Consider the following 17,070-nt stretch of genomic DNA (forward strand, 5'->3'; position numbering starts at 1 on the left):
TGGCTTAGACAGCTGGGTTAGAGAAAGCAGAGGCCTCCAGTACTCTTGAGAGCGCTGAGTGAGGCCGCTCCCTGTAATCCTGGTGTTACTTTCATGCTGGTGAGAGCAGCGCCAGGGTTTGTTCGGGGAGTTGGCTGGGTCCTACGTTGAAGCCTGCCATCAAAGGCCGCAGGAGGAGGATGCCACGTTGAGTCACAGAGGAAGGTAAGTCTATTTTATTTGTATTTTTTTGTCACCCGCCACCACCCTTGGTACATGCCAGCCGCCACTGAACAAAGGACTCCTAAGTGGAGTCTCTACATACCTTTTCCATTATTCGCAGTCCTGCGTAGGTTACAATGGTCTGTGTTTGATGCAATCTGTCATCTGACGCGTACATGTATGTTGACACAATATTCCATCGCATTGGGATACACAGTTTTAGGGCCATTTTGTCACTTGCCTCACTTGCAGACCTCCTCAGCAGTTTGTGCTCATTTTCTGCTACTGGAGCCCACTATGGCTGAAGGATCGGGTGACAGGGCACCCAACTTCATTCCAGAGGAACTGTAAATACTTGTACAGGGGGCCCTGACCAACTACAGACAGCTATATGGTCCAGAAAACATTCATGTATGGACCATTTATTCAATTACATAAATATGTTGACTTCACAAACTAATAACCACTGTAAAAGTACTGCCATCCACCGTAATCGATGCTTATCATAAACAATTTTGGATTTAATATACATTGTAATCCGAGGTATGAGTAAAATCACATGTAATGCTGACCTTGTGTGTCTTTAATATAAAATATCTGTCTTACTAGAACTCAAATTACGCTTAAAAATGTTAAGAACCATATCACCCAGGGAAAACGCAAAGCTTCCCTTTGTAAAATCTAATGCATGAATTAAAAATGCTGTAAAAAAGCAAAAACAAGAAAGATTTATGTGTATGACATTATTTAGTTTAGATATCACTGATTTTTAAATGAAGAACATTATTAAGGTGACATTATTTTTCCCCATTATCATTCAATTAAAAAAATCTTACATTTAAAAATATTAAAAATTACGCTTTCCATCAAGATTTCTTATATTAGCAAATCCAAATACATTGCATTTTTAGGACATGCAGGCATACTTTTTGGCATGGGCAAGCAATGTGATAAACCATGCCAACTAATATTCCAGTGAACCAAATAATAGCATACTTGGTGTCACTAAGCACTTCATGTTTAAGGGGTTATGGTTTTACCATGGCTTATACGTTTTAGGACAAGGCAGTATGAGAGGCAAGGAAGTCCTTGCTTATTGTGCTTAATTTAAAACATAATATTGAAACTGCCTTTAAAAAATGTACAGTCAAGTTTACTTTCACAAGGGCCTTAAATGTTTTAACTTGTTGACTGTGTGCTTCTTGAGTTTTTGCAAATAGACATTTGTAAATAGAAGACAGTTCTCTAGAGGACTTTTTAGGCAGAATGACTACTTCATCACAATGTGACATTAAGCCCACAATTCTCAAAATAATTTCAAGTACTGAACAATACATTATTGGTATGGTGTTGTACCCAAGCATCACATTCCCATGGAGCATCATTGATTAAAAAAAACATATCTGAATATATCAAAAAATAACTTCAGACCACATTGATATATTGGCAACATGAATCCTGATTTAGAGTTTGGGGGACACGACTCCATCATAGATTGTACACTCATCCCATCTGCTTTATTACAATCCCATAGGATATAAGGTACTTGTAATAAAGTTAACAATATATCCGTCAGGTCTGTGATGGACTACCCATCCAATAAATCCTAAATCAGGCACACACATTTCTTTTTAAACAACACAATATGGTTGTCATTATTATAGCCTTATAGCCCGCCGTAGCGTGCTATACCGGCTATTAAAGGCCCGCTGCACCGTTAAAGGCCCGAGCCGAAGGCGAGGGACTTTAACAAAAGCAGCGGGACTTTAATAGCGGTATAGCCCTGCTACGAAGGGCTATAAGGCTATTAGAACATTCTGCCACTAGAGGGCAGAATGTTCTCACAAATTAAACAAAGCCTTCAGGGAGCGCGAGGGGATTCAAATCCCCTCAGGCTCCCTGAAGTTTTTGTTCACAGCCAGAGCTGTGAACAAAGAAGCATTGGAATGTTGGCGCTCCGGGCTTATACCAGCCATTATAAGCCCGGAGCGCTCCATTGTTTTCAATGGAGCTGCCAGCATTCCAATGTTCTAATTTAAATTATTCCACATTTGTTTGACTGAAAAGGTAACAGGTAATCAAGGCAACATTTAAAAGACAACATTGTGATCTGCATGATCTGCTTAGAATAAAGTGTATGGTATTTCTGTTACTGTAGTGAGTCATTAACACCACAAAAGGAAGAGAGAAATAATTGAACATATAGAGATGATCTATTTCTTGTGTGGTTTCAATCTCATACGTTATCTTTTTTTTTCTTTGTACTCTCACTGTGTGTAGGTCAGCCGCCATCCGATGATAAAAATCTAGCAGCCCATTGCCATTTGCCACTGCATGCACTTTAAGAAAGATAGGAGGACCTTCGGCGGTGGACATGCCTTATCACCCTAAATAAACTTGAATGTCCTCCTCACAAAAAACTGTTTGTGGCGCTCTCTGACCCCTATGACTGGTGCATTGTGGCCGTGGCCTACCCTGACCAGCATAGGGAAACAAAAGTCATGGATCAGCAAAAAGAGGGTAAGTGTATTAAAATGTAGCAATACATATGTTATTTCATATAAATGTTTTTAATAATTCAGGTTTTATTTTTAACAGATAAAATATCAGGAAATAATTTCAGCCATGATGTAGAGGTTTGCAGAAGGTTAACTCCATCACAAGCATAAGGAATATCCCAACGCCTTATTAGAAGTGCCATCGCATATAATGCAGATGCAAAAAAGACTGAACGCACATGCAACACATTTGTGAAGTTATTACCCACCAGCAATTTTTTTTAGGAATTTCAATTTTTGCAAATTGCTTTTTTTGTAAACAACTAGAGTTAGAATATATTCTTCTGCTGGTTATTTTTAAAGAAAAGCTATGTGACAAGTATTCCATTAACCATAAAATGTGAAAAGAGATATTTGACTCTAAATTGCAATAAGGGAGACAGGATACCTGTCACAGTTGTTTAAAAAAACCTAAGCTTCAAAGTTTAAAACCATCACTGTCAAAATCCTACAATTGTAAGTTTACAAAATCAATTCTGTCACAGATGTATTATGACAGTGTACACACACAAAGCTGTTTCTTTCTGCAAGTGGTTGATGAGACTCAAACTCCTTTGTTTCACGTAAAAAGTGTTGCAGCTGCACCTATGTATATTAGACATGATGTCTTCCAATGGGGGTACTTGAGTTTAATAAGTGTAACAGGTTTAGGATTTCTTGGCTATAGCTTGAACAAGAAAAATGTAATTAGCCCTCTAAGTCCAGGGCAAATATATGAACACACCGTTTACAAAAAGATCGCCATGCCCTATATAAAAAATGTTTTACAAACAGGATTTATCCATGTAGTTGTAGAAATCTAAGATCCAATATGTGTAAAGGTTAATGTTGGCCATGGCGTAACAGCATCCATCACGCGAAGGACCCTTTTCTCAATATCATTTGTATTACATAATGATAAATAATGCATATTTTCCATTTTGACAGACAGGAAATTTGTTCATAAAATGATAAAAATACCTATATGTTTTATAAATAAAAAGCCATCATTTTTCAATATCTTTATAACTTTTAAAAACGGTAACACCCAGATTTATAGATTGTTTAACTGGTTAATTCATTACAACTGTGAAGTAAATGACAACACTCTTATTGCAAATGTTGCATAATTTTAAAAACTTGTACCAAGGCAGACAGAATATAATTGACATTTCATAAGATGCAGTGGGTATAAAACTATTTATATGACTCTTGGTGATGTCCCTTTGTGTGGTGATGCAGGAAAGTGAATTATTATTTGCGGTGGACGATTGCCAATCTTAAGGAATAATATTACTATCCTGTCAGAATGAAGCACAAAAATTAAAATTATAAATAAACCAGAGTTCAACCCTTTTATAGCCATGGCACAGAGCAGACATGGTTAGCTAAGGGCAATCTGTAAAGTATTTATGCACTACCAAAGTAGTAATAAAGTTAAACAACCAATCAATAAAAATCAAACACAGAATTAGAAAAATATAGTAAATTCTTATAAACAAAATTCCACCAAAAAGAGAAACATCGAATAAGGGGAACCTGAGAACTAAGTTTTCAAAGTACGTTTAGCCTATCCTGTTTTAGGTTTAAACATATAATAACTGATAAAACCCCACCCAAGGGGAAATAACCCTCAACAGTGTAAACATACATATAAACACTGATAAGCACCTGTGCAACCACAACCTACATGCCACTCATAGAAAGGAAAAGGAGAGTGAAAGAGTCATTTTCATTTCTTCCTGAAGAGGCCAATACAATGTAACTTTGCTGTAAAAGGTAGCAGCAAGAAAGACTGGCCATTATTCTGCTTGAGTTTTGTTGTTTGGGATGTCACTAAAATATTGTTCCTTATTCCTTTTGCTTTTTTCAGTTTTGTGGTCTTTGGGTTAAAGATGCAGGGTTTAGAAGCATGTTTTAGGTCTTATTTAATTATTTTATAAACTGTAGAGAATCCGGAAATATCAAAATCATATTTGATATTTTGACTATGTTTGATTCTTTCACTGATAGGTAAAATGGCTGGTTTCATAAGAATCTTTCCCAGTATGTATCATTACTGTGACCCACAGACAGAGAATGGGTGAAACCCTTTGATACACCAGCCCCCTTTTCTATCGAGTTAGTGTTGATAGTAGGTGAATTGCCAAACATCCCTGGCGTTAAACATTCAATGCAAGATGTAGTGACAGGTATATGTGAAAAAAGTGCTGCCACCAAGCAGCTGGGATAGTGGTGAAAACCTGACACTGAAGTTTGGAAAACATAGAATGCAGTGTTACTTGAAATGCTGCTGCAGAAAGTTCATACCTAGTTCAACAAAGATTGGAGCGATATTGTTTGTATTTGCGGTGACTCAACTACATGTATGAAAAGGTTGTGTGCTGACCAGTCAAAATCGATACCTGAGCTGAAGTGCTTCCCTGTAAGACATCCTTGCCACTTGCTAGGTGGTATGCTGAAAGCATCTTAACAATCTTCAGAGTTAATGAAGAATGCTATTGACTTTGTAGTCCATTCTGGTGCACTGTTTCATTATTGGAGGTGTAGGAAAGTAGGATCTGCTTTCATGGTTACCCCCATTTTTTGCTGGTGTATGCTTTTCTTTACTAGTCTTTGCTAATCAGGACCCCAGTCACTGTGCTCTCTCCCTAAATTTGATTTTGTAAGTACTTCTGTACCTCCAGAATTGGCTACTGGTGTACCCCTGTAAGTCCCTAGTATATGGTACTAAGGTACCCATGGCATAGGTACACCAGGGGTCTCCCATGGGCTGCAGCATGTATTATGCCACTCATGAGAGACCACTCAAACTGTGACTAAATTCATGCCATTGCAGCCTGTGTTAGATGGACTAGCACCGCTTATGAGAGATATATAGTTTCTTTATATCTTAGGTCACTACACTTAAAACCTATGAGTCACCCCTAAGGCAGGCCTTTCAATCCTGAAGGTTACATGTGTGAGGGTGCCCTGCATGTGCAGGACGCCCTTACAAACCCCGTAGTCAATTCTCCAGGCTTTGTAAGTGTGGTCAGCCATTTTGATACATATTGTCGCCATGCGTCATTATGCAATGGCTAACTATATAGTGGCTGTGCTGAACCTGGGCATGTTTGGTATTAAACATGTTGGAATCATACCCCAACACTGGTAACAGTGTTGGGGTATGATTCCAATCACTGGGAAGCTTCTCTGGGAAGCCCACAGTACCCTCAGTAACAGCCTTCCAGGGTCTGCCAGCAAGCTAGTGCTGTTGCCGACCCCAGACACGGTTCTGCCCTCCTGGTGCTGAGCTGAGCTCGAGCAGGGGAAGGTAGAACAATAGTTTCCTGTCACAGGGAGATATGACCATTTCCCAGACAGGACTACTTTGAAGGGTACATTTGGTGCCCTCCAGGCATACTCCAGTTGGAACCAGTTCTGGGAGCCCTTGGCACCTGATCTGGCATGAAAGTGGACAAAGTACATGGGAGTATCCTCCCTTCTGTCTAGCCCCTTCTCTGGGAGGGACCCCAAGTCCTTCTAACCCACCTCCTAGGGTATTAAAGGGCTTACCTGTGGGTGGATCCTCAGATTCATCATGGGACAAGACTCAAGCCTGAAACCAATCACTCTTCGACCGTCTGGACACTTGGACCTCACTGGACTTTACCTGGAACCGAGACTGCATCATGGAAGACTCCTGGTGCTTCTCGTCTCGCTGTCCTGTAAGTCTTCTTAGTCGTCTGTGTCTGTGCTTCTACCAGGATCTTCAACAGACCAGTGGGCATCAAGGACACCTAAAGTATTCTCCCTTGGAGTGAAGGAGTCACTCCCCTGCATGTGCAGACACCGCAACAAAGCTGACTAGTCTGCTGCTCCTGACGTCCCACGGACTTCAAAAGGCTCAGCAACACAGGTGGTGGTTCTGCAACTTCCTTGAGGCCTGATCTGTCCTCTCTGCAATTTTGAGGCCAGCATCCATCTTCTGAAGCACTGGGACCAAACCCCTGTGCGCTGCGACAACTTGCCATTGCCTAGGCTTGTTGGATCTGCACTCCAGAGTTCTTCAGGCGACAAGAAGTTCCAATCTCCAGCATTTTTTCCTGCTAAGAACAGCATCTTCACCACATACTCTGCACCGTGGGCCTTCTTCGTTGGTGAGCTGCTCAAGGTCCTCTTCCCCCTCCTGTGCCTTTGGCTTGTGGGTCCTCTCGAGGGTCTTCTCTTGCTTCAGTGGGCTCTCAGCTTACTTCGGGCCTGCTCTGACTCTCCTGCACTTGATGCATCCCTTGGACCTTGCTGGTCCCAACATTGCTCCTTCATAATTTTCTACTTCTGTTGCTGCTGCCAAGGCTTGTTGTTGCTCCTGCAGGACACCGCCCCCCTGGTTCGCAAGTTCCGACATGGGACAGCTCGTGAACAGCTCCTGGTGTTTCTCAGCATCGCCTAGTCCTCACAGCTGCAGCGACAAGGTTACCATCATCACTCCTGCATCTTCCATCATCGGTGGGCTTTGCTCTTCCGTGCCTCCTGGTCACCTCCTAGTGGCATAGACTCTGTCCCCTATGCTTGCACGTTCTTCTCTTCAAGAATCCACCCTTGGATTCCACTGCACTCTTGCACAGTCTTTTGCCAGCGGCATCTTTACTGAAGTCCTCCATTGTGATCTACGGCGCTTTTCGGCGTCACTTCGCACCTTTGCCTCCAGGTTCTCTGGTGTAGGTATCCTGGTTCCTGGGGTATCCACGGGTGGGGTGACTCTCCAATCTGCTCTCTTTCACATACTTTCTTCAGGGTCCACTGGGAAGGCCCTTCTTATTCAAAACTGCAACCGCTACTTTCCTGTTGACTTCTATTGAGTACACAGCTGTGTTTCCACTTTGCACACAGCCTCCGTTGGGTTCCTGGGTACTTACCTTGGGTGTCTCCTTGTGTTCCCAGCTATTCTGAGTCTCCTGGTCCAAGTCTTGACTTTGGTCGCATTTATCATTTCACTTTCATAGTGTATGGCTTGGGCTCCCCCTGGAGACCACTGTGTATTGTGCTTTCTTACCTGTTTGCAATTGAAGCATTGTGTGCATTTGTGTTGATATCTCCAGGTAGGAGATATACTAATTGATATAGTAATGTATTAGAGAGTGTTGTGTAATATATAGACATATTTTTATAACTACACTGTGTGGTTCTTTTTGGTTTAACCTACACTACATGATAAGATTTGGTAATACAAGCTGCTTAACACTCCTTCTGGACTAAGCCTGAAGGAAATTCTCTATAGCTACCACTTAGAGAGCTTTCTATGGTTGTCTAAGACCTCTTAAATCACAAGACACAAAAAACGAAGCTATTGCAGCACAACCATTCAACCTAAAATGTTTAAATAACCAACAACAGTGTTGGTCATAGGTCAAAGTAATCCCATAATGTAGTTTTGAATCTCTGCACAACGAGGACGATGAAGAAACACAAATCAGTTCAAAATAATCCAATCAGATCATCAAAAGAGTTTTCTTGTCTCCTTTATTGAAGTCCAAAAATTAAAATTCCCAGCACATGATTAGCCAACACGTGTTTCGTCTGATACACAGACTTTTTCAAGGCAAAAATTGAGAATATTGGCGAACTGTAATATGTGGACAATCCGTCACTGCAGTGCATCAAATGAGAGTAGAACCAGGATCCAAATAAGGATACCGAGATACGCGTGATCAAAACATAGATATAAATACCAATACCAGCGCTGGCATTCAGCCACTTAGTAAAATCCCACACCCGCAGAGCTGTACTGGAACCCAAAATGGCCCAACACTAATGTCCCAATCCTTCCAATATAAGAAACGACACAAGTATAGTATTGATGGTCACTGTAGCAATAATGAGCATAGAAGTCTACGATATTACCGGTCCTGGGTGGATGAATATCACCTGGACACTAAGAGGTACCACCCTGGTAAGTTGACCCCTCCAAGCACAGAAGACTCCTCCGCAAACACAGTCGTGTGGGTAACAGCGAAAAAAATGAAGGCTCCTCTTAAATCACCATAAGGGTTATCCGGATTAGTGGAAGATGCTTCACTTAAATAAGTGTGCACGATATACTTAGCCAGCCTCCTACAGGCGGGTCCTAAAATGCAAATATTTCTAATTTTGTGCTTTGTGTGGCATCAAAGAAAGAGTCATCCCAACTGTGTCACTTAGCTGATGGTTCTCAATCCTAGAGGCAGTGAATGCTATATTATCCATGTGGCGACCGTTTACAAATTCTTGCTGTGTGATGATGCCAAAGGCAAGAAATGTGAGGGTCTTTGGTCGCATATTGATAGTGATGTTATAAAAAGAGTACACTCTGCTGCATTCTTAGATTTTTACATGAAAGCATGACTGATGTAGTGGATATAATCAAAACAACTAGAGTCTGGAAAAACCAAGTGTTCAGCATTAGTGAAGATGTGAAACATCTCCTTGAGAGTTGGATGGGCAATACTTTTAATGACCTTGGCACTGCAACATGTTCCATGTTAGAGTATTGCCACTTGGTAAGCGAAGAAATGTTGATGAGCAATTCAGGAAATTTTATTTTACAGTGCATGGGAAATGGCTTGCATGATGCATAGAAATGTCTCTTCACCAACCATGGCATTTGAAGTCAATAAAGCTTCAGTGTGGTTTTCTGCACATGTTCTAGTTCCCTTCAGTAAAGGGGAATTTTCTCTGGACTTTGAAAAGTACTACTTCATTTTAGACCGCTTCAATAACTCTGAGGACATATGCACTCAGTCCACGCATATGTTGCAAAAGCTGTCCCAGAGAATCGCAATCCTCAGGTGCACCATTGCCATGGAAAGCTATGTCAGTAGCCAGAGTTAGCAAATTGTGTCCTGGCTGTTTTAGCATTGCCCGTCTTAAGTCCCAATGTTGAGAGGGTCTTTTTACAGATAAAAGTTTACATAGGAAGGAAAGAGCGATCGCGCATGACCAAAGACTCACTGAAGAAGTATTGTATGGTTTACTCCAATAAGTTTGAATTGTAAAAATGTATTTGGACCTCATATATACTTTACGTTCAATGACTATATACCATGCACTATCACTGCAGAAAGAAAGGTATATTAAAAGCACAACCTTCCATAAACACGTGAAAAACACTGTTTCTGCTGTTTTCAATGGTGTGAAAATGTGTAACCACTGATAACCACTTTTTTTTTAAGGTATTGAAATCACTGGAAAACACTGAACCCCCCCACCCCCCACAAGAATTTACCCCAAAAAAACCTGAAAACAGGAAAGCATAATTACGTTTTACATGAAAATGGTGCCAAAAAGTGCTAAGCACAAGTGATAGTCTGTGTCATGGCAGACCAGGACATAGGCGTGATTTCAGTTTGACTAAGATAGAGCACAGATCGGATACTCCAAGCAGGTTCATCCCGATCAAATATTTTACCTTGGGCATAATCTCTTAAATGGAAGTCTAAATCATCCAGCAGGGCAAGGTTGCAGACTGTATCCAAGTAAGAGTTTCACAAGGTGCAGGAAAGTGGCTCTTTTGACATGGTGAGCCCCCCACTTTCAGCCTGATGTCTGATGGAATTTTGAACTATAAGTGCACTGAGTCCCTGTTTCCGAGTGCCAGATCTCCTTTCCCCAAAACTGTACCCCAATTGGCACAATGTTTGTTGCCTCTGTAAGCCCCAGTAAATGGTACCCTCAGAACAGGAGGACAGAAAGACTCTAGGTACCCCTCACCCGGAACTGATGGTGCTGCTGTCGCAAGCCACATGTCCAGGGGCAGGACAAACTGAAGAGTCAACATGACACACAGCTCCGTTTGCCATGCCAACCACGCACTGCATAACATATAGGTAAGCCACCCCAACATCAGGCCTTTAGCCCTAAGGGTGGGTGCACTATACCCTGCGTGATGGCCCATCAGCATGAGCAGATGGGTCCTTGTAATATCCAGTCCATTCTGGATGTTGTAAGTGAACATCAAAGCCATAGAGAGTGCATGGGCTGGATACTCGTACACTTGAGTTTCCTAGCTTTGTGATGATTTCTAAGATTTTTGGTACCAAACATTTTGTCTTATATCCTTGCTGATGCCAGTGCTGGATTTATTAATACATTCACACAGGAGACCCTTTTAGAGGGTCCCCTGAAATCTTATCAACCACTGGTGTGGTTCCTGTCTAGATTCAATCAGCCTGCCATCACTAGACATGTTTCTGGACCCCTGGGTAGAGATCCAGAGCTCTCCGGATCCCGAAAACAATGCCTGATCTGGATGAAGGTGGCCACACTAGCCCCCCCTGCAGGATCTGTCTCGTCAGAAGCAGGAACTTCAAAGGCCATGCCGCCTTTGAACCCTGCTCCCAATCTTTACTGTTAGAAGCAGATGGCGACTGTGGTAATGGAGTTTCTCAAAGTAAGATATGAGTAGAATGTGGGTGTAGAATTAGAAGGGTGTTTCCATTCCATGCAGTTAAGAGGTTGATTAAAATGTTTTTTAGGCGGGTATGCTGTACTTCCCCTGAGCTGGGACAGGTTCATGAAGCTGTATGAGATTGCTCAAATAAAGTACTTCTCAACTTAACTGGTGTCCTGGAAGATTACTACAGAATTTGGCAACGATCTGAGCAATCTCGTCGTACCCACGTATTTATTTGGGCTGCACTCGTGGAATGAAAGGACTCTTGGGTTACCTTTATTTTCTCAGCTTTTGGATTGTGTCTTAATGGTGGAAGATCGTGTGACTATTACCCGGACTGCGGTGATCTTATCAAGTGTTGCCACCAACTGCCCTAAATGCAGTGATTTTTTAGGGAATCTACATCTACATTGGCATTGGCAAATGGCAGTTGGCATTGGCAGTTGAAGTGTGCTCGAGGTTCCGTGAGCACGTCATACCTTTGCAAGTTGGTTGCGGCGCTGTGCGTTCAAGAGCTTTGTGAGCGGGCTGGACTGTCTGGAATGTTTGGAAATGTCGGCACCTACAATTACCGCCTTTTGAAACAAGGGCTTTGCTTGCAAAGCAAGCCCTAATTCCTTTAGAAATTCGTTCTTGGTTTTCTCATTGTGCTGAAGGCATTGGTCGCCGGGCAACCCAAGAAGGTTCCCCCGGAAGCCGTTCAAGCCCGGCCGGTACAGGCTGAGTGCTACGCGACAGGCAGTGTGCCCCTCCTACTTTATCAGCGAATGCGTGTCTGCAGTGACACGCTCACCAGTTTTGGCTGCCGGTGCACAGTGTTTCTCAAACGTCTGCAGAGGGCCCTGTAGCAGAAGGTTTGCACTGCTTTGACTGTACCGGAGAACGCGTGTCTGCTGTGACACGCTCACCAGTTTGGATCGTGAATGAAAGAATTAACTAAAATGCATTTGGATCCACGGTGATACACTCAACAATTTTCCCAAATGTTTTGTCATATTTTTATTTGCTGTTTATTCTCCAGTTTTAATAGTAGTGACAGCATACCTTTATTAATACTCTCACCTTTATCATTCATTTTTATCTAATTCAACTGCATTATTTGTTATACTATCCCAGACCCCTCCTTTGATGCAACTTGTTTTTTGGGTGGTGTTTCCTTTCAATTTATATGCGCATTTCATAGTTGTAGTGATATAATAGAGATATGTCTATGTCAACGTCTGAACCACCCCCAGCAGCAAGTCCTGGTCTGCCTTTAAGTTCCTCTAAAGAATTCTTGTCTTTGCCACCAGGAGAGCCAGCTATACAGAGGAATGAGTGGAAGGAGTATTCTTTCAATTTCATAGCCAATTTGGATGATTGTAGTGGAACGTTTGCACCGGAAAGGAAGATAATAATTTTAATGTATTGTCTGGGACCGGAAGGTTTGAGAATGTATAACCAACCGCAGAAGCGTGAAAGCAGCTCTGGGGATAATGATATTTTCAAATGAGCTTTAATAGATTTGGATGAGCACTTCTCACCCACAGTATGTGCTGCTGTTATGCGACATGCTTTCTTTCAAAGAAAACAGGAAAAACACGAATCAGTGGAGGATTATGTATCAGCACTCAAAAAACTTGCTATTACTTGTTGGTTTAGTTGTCTTAGAGATGTATTAAAGTCATGTTAGCTCAGGATAAAACAAATGGGGTTGACACTGTGGGTAAAATATCCGATGGAAAGAATACGTTTGCGCAAAACCCAGGACAGTCTAGCATAAAATAAGACAAAGATAAAAAGATGACAGAAAAGTCTTCTGTCTTCAAGAATGCAAATTAGGAGTGCCAACTGGTGTGGTAATAGTTCTCATTCTGCTAGGTATGACAAATGTCCTGCTAAATCAGCTAAATGTATGGAATGTGGTTTGACAGGATATTTTGCAGGGGTATGCAAATGCAAAGAAAAGTAAAGAGTAAAGGTAGTAAAGTAGCATTTGCTAAGGACAGCGATGAAGAAGATTCCACGCCGGAAGATAGTTTATTTATTTTATTTGTAGAGTTTACTATAGCGCAAACAAGACCCTGAGTAGGGTATCAGAGTGCTTTACAATACAAAGCAGAGCAGAGAAAGTATAAAACATTTTTAAGTATAAAACATCTTTAACAAGGTTCAGGAAACAGCAGAGACGATAATAGAGATGATTTGTTCGGTTCAGTTGGAACAAGTTCGAGTAAGAGTCACAGAGGCGAGGGTGTCATCAAGGGAAGTATAGAAAACAAGTTTGAAGTAGTAGACTAGTTCAATGCATTGCAAGTCGGTGAGATAGCTGGTGTGATAGTATGGCCCCAGAGGGTGAGCAATTTGATGAATAAGAGAGGAATTTGCTTATCAGGAATGATTTGGCTTTCTTTTTGGATAATGGTGTTGAGGAGATTTTTGTGAGGCACAGAGGTAGCGAGTTCCATATTCTTGGAGCAGCTCAGGAAAATGCTCTGTGTTAGACCTGGCACCATTAGCGTGGGTCTCCCTTCAATTTTTTCACTGTTGCCTCCTATGTTTTTGCTATGTTTTTGCTGGTCTAGATGCTTTGGGCACTTTGCCACTGCTGTTCAGTGCCAAAGTGCAAGTGCTCCCTGTTGTAAATTGTTGAATTGGATTAGTGACTCCATGATTGGCTTATTAGATTTACTTGTCAGACCCTAGTGCAGTGCACCATGAGTGCCCAGGGCCTTTAAATCAAATGCTGCTGGTGGGCTTGCAGCACTAATTGTGCCACCCACAGAAGCAGCTTGTAAAATATGGCTCAGGCTTGCCATTGCAGAGCCTGTGTGCAGTCTGGGACTGCCAAGTCGACTTGGCAAGTGCACGCACTTGCCAGTCCCTAAACCTTCCTTAGTCTACATGTTAGACACCCCTAAGGTAGGCTCAAGGTACACCTATGGTCAGGGTGCATTGTATGTGAAAGGTAGGACATGCCAATTTCGTTTTTTCACAATTGCAAGGCTATCTGTTCCTATATGCCAGAATGGGAAGTTAGTTCATAACACATTATAAACTCCAACTGACCCTAGGAACAAGATAGGAAAATAAAGTTTAGTATGCCTGAACTCAGAATGTTAAAATACATCTTTTAGTGTGGATGATTTTTACATTCTGTGTTTGAAAATACTTTTAGGAAGTATGTATTTTCTTGCATAACCATCCAGTATGCCTCTGCTAGGTTTGTGTATTCCATGTCTGGTTTGTGAGTGACAGGGCTGGAGAGGGCTTTGGCTCCAGCAGTCTGATGAGTCAGGGCTGGATTGAATAGGACCTGGGTTGATTAGAGAGTAGGGGGAGGAGATTTCCTTTCACATGCCTGAGCCTACATAGAATAGAGAGTAAGGGGAGGAGATTTCTTGTCAGCTACCTGGGCCAGGTCTGATTTCAACAATGCTGTCTCCACCTCCTGCCAGGAAGCTGCATCAGGGAGGACAGAACTGGTTTTGGCTGGGTACAGACACTCTCTGCCTTCAGAGAACAAAGGATTTTGTAGTATAAATATTGGGGCCCAGACCCCAGAACTTTAGATCACTTCTGGGAATCAAGACAAACATTTGCCTAGGAGAGAAACCAAGGAACTGAAGGAGGAGACTGCCCCTGCGCTGGTGACTGTTCGGGGTTGGCCTGCAGTGGTTACTTATTGCCAAGGACAGGAGAAAAGGAACTTTGTGTGTACTTTAATCATCTTGAGGAAGATCTCCAAGGGCTTGAAGCTGAGCTTGCCTCCTGTTCTGAAATCTCAGGACTTCACCCCCCGCTCCACCTGAATTTCCTTGCTGGGAATTCTGCCTGCAGAGAGGTGCCTACTGTTGTTTAAGAACCTCTAGAGACTGCGTGTCGCTGGGAGCTGGAAGTGCGACGCAACAAGGAAGAAGCGTGTCGCCACCGCAGCTGTTGCCGTCGCATCACCGGAGAAGCGCGTCGCAGGGCCTGTCGCGGCTCAAGAAACCATCGATGTCTCCGCACGGCCATCGGGCGTGCACGCATCACATCCAGGTTGTCGCATCGCATCAAAGATGCCATCTTATCGGATCGCACCGGATCGTTGCAACGCATTGAGGCGCCATCTTGTCGCATCGTAACTGGAACGCAGTAAGAAACCGACGCATCCCCTCCTCTCAGGAACGGACGCATCACCTCCCCTGCGCTGCAGTAAGGAACCGACGCATCACCTCCTCCGAAGCAAGGAACTGATGCATCATCTTCCTTGCGACCCTTTTGTTTATATTGCATTACGCATCCAAGGTACTTTGAGAGTAAAGTGTTGCATTTACCATCTACATTGAACTAAGCTATTTCTACCATCTGAAAGTCTTATTTTTTAATACTGTATTGTGGATTTTTTGTTGTTTGGTCTTGTGTTAAGTCTAGATAAAGATGACTTATTTTTCTAAACTGGTGTGGTGTCCATTTGTAGTGTTTTCACTGTATTACTGTATGTGTTCACAAATGCTTTACACACTGCCTCTTAGATAAGCCTGCCTGCTCGTGCCAAGCTACCAAGGGGGGGGAGCTGGGGTTATTTTAGGAGTGTAGTCGCCTTACCCTGACTAGAAGCAAGGGCCCCTACTTGGTCAAAGGTACCTACCTCTGCCAACTAGAGACCCACATTTCTAACATTGGTGGACAGCGGTGAGGTTTCTGGACTTGCATTTGTGATTCATATACAGTAATTGGTGTACACTACTAGTGAGTGCAGATCATTACACAACCACATACATTTTGATAGAATTTTTTCCTTGGGACTTCTATTTATGCTAAGAACTGCCAATCCTTGTTACCATGAGCAAAACCGCATCCAATGCATCTATGGATCTACAATTTGAAAAAGAGAGGGTGGATACCTACACTGTGCCACAGCTTAACGCCCTCGGTCAAAAAGGCGCTGAGGGCCTGGTTGGAATCAAGAAATGCGACTGAGCATCCTGAAGAGTCTAGGGAGGAGGCAGAGAATACAGATGGGCAGCTAGATGGGCCATTGGGCCTGACCGGGGAGAAAGTACCTTCCAGGGCAGGCAGCAGTGTTTCTTCAAAGGGCCGGTCCCCAGGAGAGCTGGAGGACAGGGAGAGGGATAGAATGCATAAGATGGAGCTAGCCAAACGCAAACTGGGTGGTCAGATAGAATTAGAAAGTAAGAAGTTAGCCTTGGAAGAAAAGAGAATGCATTTAGAGCATGAAAGAATGTTGAGGGAGTTGGAGTTGAATGCCAAGAGCTTGGGGATTACTCCCTCTAATGGCAGCACGCCATCCGTGCCTGTAGAAGCAAGAAAATGTATCCCCAAAGATGTAATTAAGGAGTTCCACAAGCATGAAGATATTGGGCAATGGGTTAAGGCCTATGAAGTGGCCATGTCCTCCCACCAGGTCCCTGAGAAGGATTGGGGAGCGGGGTTGTGGGGGCGGTTTCTCAGTGATGGGTGGGACACCTTGTTAGACTTGCCCTCTGAGGACCAGAATTCCTATGTCCACATGAAGTAAGCCTTAATGACCAGGTATGGGTTGACCCCAGAGCTTTATAGACAAGGGTTTAGAAATTGTAGGAAGCTGGAGTCAAGTACTTGGGTGGAATATGTGATTTTATTTTTGCAGAGCATTGGATGGTTGGGTGAAGGGTAGCAAAGTGAATGATTTTGAAGCGCTCCATGATTTGATTGCATGGGAGCACTTGTCCAGTGATTGTTTTCCAGAGCTACACCAGCACCTGATTGATAGTAAGCTGACTAACCCTAGGAAGCTTGCTGAGGAGGCGGACCGCTGGGTTAGCATCCGGGTCCACAAGGGTCATGTGGGAGACTTCGCCAAAGGTGGGCAGGGTCCCCAGCAGAAGAGTGGGGGGACAAGGGTAAACAGAGGGAGTTCCAGAAAGGGCCCCAAAGTAATCCCCAAGGGAACCA

General features: G+C 42.9%; 1 long non-coding RNA gene across 1 annotated transcript in view; it reads left to right on the forward strand.

The window, feature by feature from the left end:
• The window catches only part of LOC146782986 (uncharacterized), a 45,864-nt gene that overhangs the window by 3,362 nt on the left and 25,432 nt on the right, over window positions 1-17,070 (forward strand). The window contains exon 2 of the long non-coding RNA XR_014972025.1: window positions 2,482-2,721. This is a non-coding gene — a long non-coding RNA (uncharacterized LOC146782986). The remainder of the gene's footprint in view (window positions 1-2,481; window positions 2,722-17,070) is intronic.

This window comes from Triturus cristatus, chromosome 12 (genome assembly GCF_964204655.1).
Source record: "Triturus cristatus chromosome 12, aTriCri1.1, whole genome shotgun sequence".
Classification (NCBI taxonomy): domain Eukaryota; kingdom Metazoa; phylum Chordata; class Amphibia; order Caudata; family Salamandridae; genus Triturus; species Triturus cristatus.